Source organism: Nannospalax galili, unplaced genomic scaffold (assembly GCF_000622305.1).
Source record: "Nannospalax galili isolate Female #2095 unplaced genomic scaffold, S.galili_v1.0 scaffold5499, whole genome shotgun sequence".
NCBI classification, from domain to species: domain Eukaryota; kingdom Metazoa; phylum Chordata; class Mammalia; order Rodentia; family Spalacidae; genus Nannospalax; species Nannospalax galili.
Window position 1 is genome coordinate 30,037 of NW_008341956.1, and position 7,346 is coordinate 37,382.

At 39.1% G+C, this 7,346-nt stretch overlaps 2 pseudogenes; one reads left to right on the forward strand and one right to left on the reverse strand.

Annotated features, from left to right (window-relative positions):
• Window positions 1–3,305: 3,305 nt before the first annotated feature.
• On the reverse strand, window positions 3,306–4,884 carry LOC103737891 (annotated as a pseudogene).
• Window positions 4,883–7,346, forward strand: part of LOC108491063 — a 24,431-nt pseudogene continuing 21,967 nt past the window's right edge.

Consider the following 7,346-nt stretch of genomic DNA (forward strand, 5'->3'; position numbering starts at 1 on the left):
ACTATATTTTTTAATTTTAAAGTAAAGATGAACAATTATCTCAAATATATTATTACAAAGGAACACACTAACATTAGTTATAAACTTTAAGAGGTCTTAAACTCCTGAAGCAGGTATTTTTCAATGACTAATTTTTTTTTTTTTTTTTTGGTCTTTTTGAGGCAGGGTCTCCCTGTAGCCTCAGCTGGCTTGGATCTCACTATGTAGACCACACTGGCTTTGATCTCACAGAGATCAACCTGCCTCAGCCTCCTGAGTACTGGAATTAAAGGCATGTGCCACCATGCTCGGCTTCAATGACCAATTTTTAAAAAAACATGTTTAGGTCTGTTTTTACATCGACTTGGCAAAGGAATGTACCTGTCAAACTTGTTTGTTGGCTTTAAAGAGGCAGTAGTTATCAAAGAAAAATGTCCTAAAATGCTTATGTTTATAAATATATAACATACATACAAAATATATCTAAAAAGAGAGATAAATGATCTTTCTGAATCCTTGGAATGAAGAGTTTACTATATTAGGAGAACATGTTATAAAACCACAATTGAGAAAAGGATAAAGGAGATAACACCTTGGCCAGACTTCAGTATATCTTGTCTTCAAAAGATTCTTTAACTATTTAAGCTTAAAAAGTCATGTTAAGATCTAGATTTTTTTTTTTTTTTAAATGTAGAAACAAGCCATGTCTGACTACGGTAAGATGAAATCTTAAAATGGTTTAATTTGCATTTCCCTAAAGTTTCTTGTGTTTCGGTTATGAACAAAGACTTCCTTTGCTGTGCTGAAGTTTGATTCTGTTTGTATTATTGACTCCCTTGGCTCCAGATGATTGCACATTTATGTCACTGACACTATTCTTTTCCCTACTGACTTTTGCACTCTTTTATTGGTCATGAGACCCCCCAAATATTTTCTCAGGTTTTGTAGATGAACACTCTTATTCTTTAGATGACGCAAGTACCAGCTCTTGCTTTTTTATTTTGCCAATTTGTTTCTATTTCTGTTTGACTCTGGAACTCCAGAGCAATAATGGAGCGCCTGGTAGAAAATACTGTCTGGGCCACTATTTGAATGGGAATGCTCCCAATATAAAGTTTCATTAAGGTTTTTCGTTTCCCATTTGTTGGAGACCAAGGTGGCTGGACTCAGGACAAGTTAGGCCTGAACTTTTGAGCAGGCTACGGCCTCTGCTAAAAGGGGAAAGCACTGAAAACAGTGTCTCACAGCCCTGTCATGTGGAACACTGCAATGACTAGCAAAAGGCAGCTGGCCAGGTTAAAAGTTTATAGTCTCTTTGTTCTGAGCAAAACATTTTGACTTCCTTGAGCTAGAGGAAAAACAGCCTAATCAAAACCACCAAGTATGTGTGTAATTAAAATGGAGACATCTTAGTTAATAAGCTCTGACACATTCCCTGGTCTTTTACAAACAGCCCTCTGCCCACACACAGGGATGGATATGTGCAGACACTTTGTTTGAGTTACTTCAAGAAAACAATGCTAAAGAAATGCTCTCTCCCCTAAAATGTTGCATTTTATATAAATCAGATGAACAGTATGAAAGGATAGGTATCCTTCAACAAACCTACTGTATTTTCTGCAGAAATGTGAGAGTATTTTCAAGCCATAAAATTTTCCAATTGCCTACTAAGTATGATTTTTTTGTTCAAAATACATTTTGATCACTTGTAACAAAGTTGTTAGTGATGAAGTTTTTAACTTCATTTTTAAAAGACATGGTTCTTTTTTTAAAAAAATTGTTTTACTTAAATTTTCTTTTTTGAGAATTCATTATTATTTTTATTTTGAATGATAACCTATCCTCACTTCAAAAAGACCTACTTCACAAAACACCCAATGAACGATGACTTACCAATAAAAAGTAAGTCATTTGGGCTGGAGAGATAGCTCAGCAGTTAAGAACACTGGTTGTTCTTGCAGAAGACCTGGGTTCGAATCCCAGCACCCACATGGCAGCTAACAACTGTCCATAACTCCAGTCCCAGGGGATCTGACAGCCCCTTCTGACCTCATGGGCATTGCACAACACAGGTGCACTTACCTACATGCAGGCAATATGTGCATACACATAAATAATAAATAAAACTTTTTTAAAAAGTAAGTCGTCAATGTCTGAGCATAATACAGAAGGCACAATGAATTATATTTACATGCACTGACCAGACTATTACACACACAGTAAAAAAAAATAAGAGTATTTTATGTACATTTTTAAAGATTTACATTTTCACAGTTTATAAACTTTTAACTTTGTAAAGTTAATTTCAATTTTCACCTTTAATTTTCACAGATAATTAACTTTATAAACTTAATTTTAATTATCACCTTCAGCTGTATCACCACAGACTTGCTTAAAACCCAATACTACAAACACTTGCATTCTTTTTACTTCATATTCAAATCTTGGCACTCATATACAATACATTATTTTTGAAATGTGAATTATAAAAGAAGCAAAAAGTAATTATGCAGACTTTTTTTAATGGAAGAAAATAAGACAAGATATGTCAAATCAGCATTATCAATTCCATGGTTACCTAGCTCTGTTCCACTTCCTGTATTGCTTTCATTTGGATACATGCAAAACTCGCAAATTATGGCTCTTCTAGATAATAAAATAATATTACAGTCTGACAACATTTGGGTATCAAGAACACAACACCCCTACTCTGACAATTTCTGTTCTACCAAAACCTCAATTAAGACATCTATAACTAAATTTCATAGAAATGTCAATAGAATACCTACATTTATAGGTTCTGTATCAGACAGTACACTGATCATTAAGAAACAGAACAATAAAATAAGTGTTTGACATTGAAGAGACTTGTATAATTTGTCCTGAGAATGAGAAGGAAATCCATGATACCATCAAAGGTTTAGCCAGTGGTCCTGCTAAGGAAGCACTTGCACATGCCCAGTCTGCTAAATAGACACTGAAGGCTTTATAAAAGTTATAAGAGATGTGTTACAGTATTCATCTTTAAAAATCATCTTCAAAAGTAAAGGTTTCAGCACCTTCCCTCCTCCCCATAAAGGTCAAAAAGAAAAATGAAGTACCAATGTTTAAAGTACTGGTCATTGTTTAAGAGGCACTAACCCATTTGATGGCTTAGGATTAAATATGAAAACAGGCCAGATCTGATCTGAATAATAAACAGAAGGTAGACATTCTAGTCTGTAATCCCTGTCTAAATGGAGGCCGGACCAGAAAACTACCCACTCCCCCATTTATTGCTTTGAAACAGGTGCATATACTTGAAATCCTGACAGACAATCTGAATTCTAAGACAGAAAGCACAGTGTCTGCACCACTTTGAAGTAAAAAAAAAAAGGTGTCCTCTTAGTCACTGGGAAGGGAACTACCTCTCTACAGCTGGTGTCCTCACTTTCATGTTCATCAAAACAGCCCCCCTCCAGGATCGCTGGCAGTTCAGGGACACTGTAGTAGCTGTTGTGGAGGTCTGGGGCTGTGTGCCTTGAAACAACCCAAACCAACTTCTTAAGATCTGGTTTGCAACATTTAGGAGAACAATACTCAGCTAGGCATTTAGAAACTAATTCCTTCCAGCAATAGAATTCAGTGTCATTAATCTTCAAATGTTTTTTTAACAATCAGGACAATTTCCAAGAAGTCAACCGATTTTAACGTTTCTACTTCCACATTAAGAAGGCACAAGCTAATACAAATGGATTTGCTTTTTGAGAAGACAAGTCAGTGGGTACAAGCTTTCAACCAAGCTCCTAGTTTATCAGGGCTCAGCATTTTTTTTCTTTCTGAAGAATGACAAAATGTAATAGTATGGTATAAGCGCAAAAAGTTTAAGGCAGTAGTACCTTCCAATTCATAGTGCAATTTTTCTGAATTGTTTTTCCCATCTGTTTTATGTCAGAAGCTGCACATTTACACTGACGCAGATCACATCCTGGATGGATGGAACATTGCTTTCTTCTTGCACTATTCTAGCAACCAGCAAAAACCAGCAGACTCCAATGTAAGACTCTTGGGAAACCCTGTTGTTAGGGTTGTAGTCCTCCATGTCCAGATAGCTCTAAGGGGCTCCGCGCCAAATGGAAGGACTCCCCTTCTCAGCAGGGGGCCTCCTGCTCTCTTCCTGACTTATCTGGAAAGTGCCACCAAGCACAGATGCCTGACCTTATTTGGAACATGACCTTTGGCATAGTTACCTGGAGTAAAAACTACCCCCAGTTTTTTTCTATATGATAATCATATAGAAAATTGCCTGGTAGTCGGAGGATAGGAGCCTACTGCCACATGTAAATAAAGCATACTATGAGCACATATCAGCTAAGGCTTTGGCTACGGCCTCCACACTATATTTTCCCTAGTTCTCCCACTGAATAAACAGAGCTGTTTCACTGAGTCTGGAGCTGTTTGCATTGTTGAACCTGCCTCCCCCGAAGAGCTTTCTTCCATCAGTGCTCACTGGCCATCCTGACCCTGCTCATAGCTTCTGCTCCCCTTGTCCTTGTGGACCGGTGGCCAATGACTGGCAAGGAGAAGGAGAGACCCTGCATAAGACAATGTTTCAGTTTCACCTTCATAAGAGCCAAGAATCTGTCCAAAAAGTTTCAGTGCAAAATCCAAAAAAGTTAAACTCTTTAAATTCTTCACGTTGGTATTTCTCAATCTTGAACACAAAGTGTTACCATTCTCTGGGGTAGCCTCCATCAAGCTCAATCCTTTCTCTCCAGATTGGAATCTCCTTCCTTGTTCCAGGTAGAAGCCCAACAAACCACCCGCCAAGTGCTCGGGCCCCCAAATGCTCGGGCCCCCAAATCCTTCATCGTGGCGGACACGCCCCCGCCTCCCCCAGCATTGGAGCAGAAGCAGGTCGGACATGTCTCTGTCGTCCCCAGTGACCACTTCAGAGCTGCCCAGTGCCTGCATTCCACTCAACCATCGGGCTTCTCACAGTCCCTGTCACATCCGTCTCCTGGCCCGCTGGCCCCGTTGGGGGCTCTTTGTTTATTATGTACATTGAGCTGTGGCAGGGCTTGTTTACTGAGTTTGTGTTATGCACACCAGTATCTAATCTGCCTTATCAGGAGGAATATGTTTATATGGAAAGCCTCACAACACCTGACCTTGAGGCAATAGTGGTAAACAGAAAGATCAAAGAAGCCTTTGATCTGAGGGCTCCTTGACCCTCAGATACAGGTAGGGAAAACAGCTGTGGAAACTAATTGAGTTCTTCTGTATAAAAAGGTGGAGCTGAAATAAACAGGGGCTGCAGTATTCACTGTCAGTCCTCCCAAGCATCTTTCCTGTCTCTTTCTTTCTTTCAATCCTCACTCCCCCTTTCAGGTACTGTCCGTCTTGGCCGGCTGGCACCGGCAACCCCACCCACACTGCTCCGAGTAGGACTCTGCTACTTACATTTTCTTCATAGCTATTTTGCTAAGTTTAAAAAACAACAAAAGAACAACAACAACAACAACAACAACAACAACAACAACCTCTGTAAATCTGTTCTGGCATTTGGCATATTAGGAATTTTTTTTTAAGATTTTAAAATTTTTCTTTATGTGTATGTGTGTGTGCTGTGTGTGGGTATGTGTATGTAAGTAGAGCTTCCATGGAGGCCAGAAGAGGGCATTAGATCCCCTGGAACTGAAGGTACAGGTGGTTGTGATCTGCCTGATATGGGTGCTGGGAACTGACCTCAGGTCCTCTGCAAGAACAGAACATGCCCCTAACCACTAAGCCAGTTCCCCAACCCCAGGAATTTCATTTCCTTAGAAACTTGTTGAAACCATGCAACATTATTTTTATAAATTAAATTTGTATTATTTCAGCTACATTGGACAATGATATTTTTTATTTTAAATAGTCATCCAGCTCTGTTCTGTAGATGCAAGTGATGAATTAAAATTTGTTCATGGTCGCCCTCTCAATGTGTATGTTTTTCCACTGAAAATATATTTCATGAACACATTAAAACACACCTAGTTTGTTGATCTTTTTAAAGAAATATTTTTATTTTTTGTGCATTTCATATAATAGATCTTAATCAAATTTAGACCTCCTCCCCATCCATTCTCCCATAGCCTCCTTCACCCAATTTCATGCATTCTATCATGTATGTTAAGTCCTATCCAGTCAAGCATTTGTATCCACATGTCCCTCATTGCAAGTTCATGCACTGGAGTCTAGTCAGCCTTTGTAGAGTCACTCCCTTATGATTTCCTCTTCCTCACACTGTATTAATCAATTGCCAACAGTTCCTTGGCTAGGGTTGGGAGTCTGCTGCCCACTTCCCCAGTTCTATGCTGGGTTTTTGTCTGATTGAGTCATCATGGGTCTTGTGCATGCTGTCAGCATGGTTGCAAATTCATAGGTGCACATTTCTAGAGGCCTAAAGCCTCCTTTTGCTTATATCATTCACCAACCCTGGCTTTTACAATCTTTCCACCCCCTCTTCCTCAATGGTCCCTCAGCCATGGGTGAGTGAGGTTTAATATAGGAGGCCTATTCAGTTTCAAGCACTCTGCAGTCTCTTATTCTCTTAAAATTGACCAGTTGTGGTCTTCAGCATGTCCATCACACTCTGTTGTACGAGGAAGCTTCACTGGTGAGAGTTGAGAAATGTACTGGTATTCTCTCTACCCTCTATTCCACCATGTTCCATGAGCTTTTTGTGTCGATTCCACTGTAGATTTGCCTCTTAGGACACAAATGCTCAGACTTATTTTTTTCTGTGTGACCAGTTGTGGAACTCTGTAATAGTGTCCATATATTGCAAAAAGAAGCTTATTTGGTGAGTAGTATATTTGATGAGTATACTTGTCTGTAAATATAAGGGTCCATATTTAGCATACAGTAAAAATTCTCTTTTGTCTAGAGATAGGATAGAGATTGGGTTTTCTTTACTAACTGTTACCTCTCCAGCCATTTGTATTTGGCTATATTTACAGTGCCACCCATGAGTTCCCTCCCACTAAGAAAGCTTTAAATTCAATTAGATAGATGTTGACTACTCCCTAGATTAAAGTGCCACTACTGCACCAATAGCGGTTGTTAGCTGTGCCAGTCCTTGTGGTTATTAGGCTTTACAGCTGGGTTGGACCATTGATTTTTCTCCCTTAGCAGTTTCAGTTCCGACTCCATTGCTCTAAGTCCTGTGTCTGAAGGATGTCCTGTCTTCAGCAATAAGGTTTTACCTTCAATTCTGGGAGGTAATCAAGGGCTGTGGCAATAACCTGTGTTATTTTGGGAGTCTCTTTGTTGATCAATGATAGGACTGATTCTGCAGATGACCTTTGGAATTACTGTGAGTGCTAGTTTCTCATTCTGATATATAT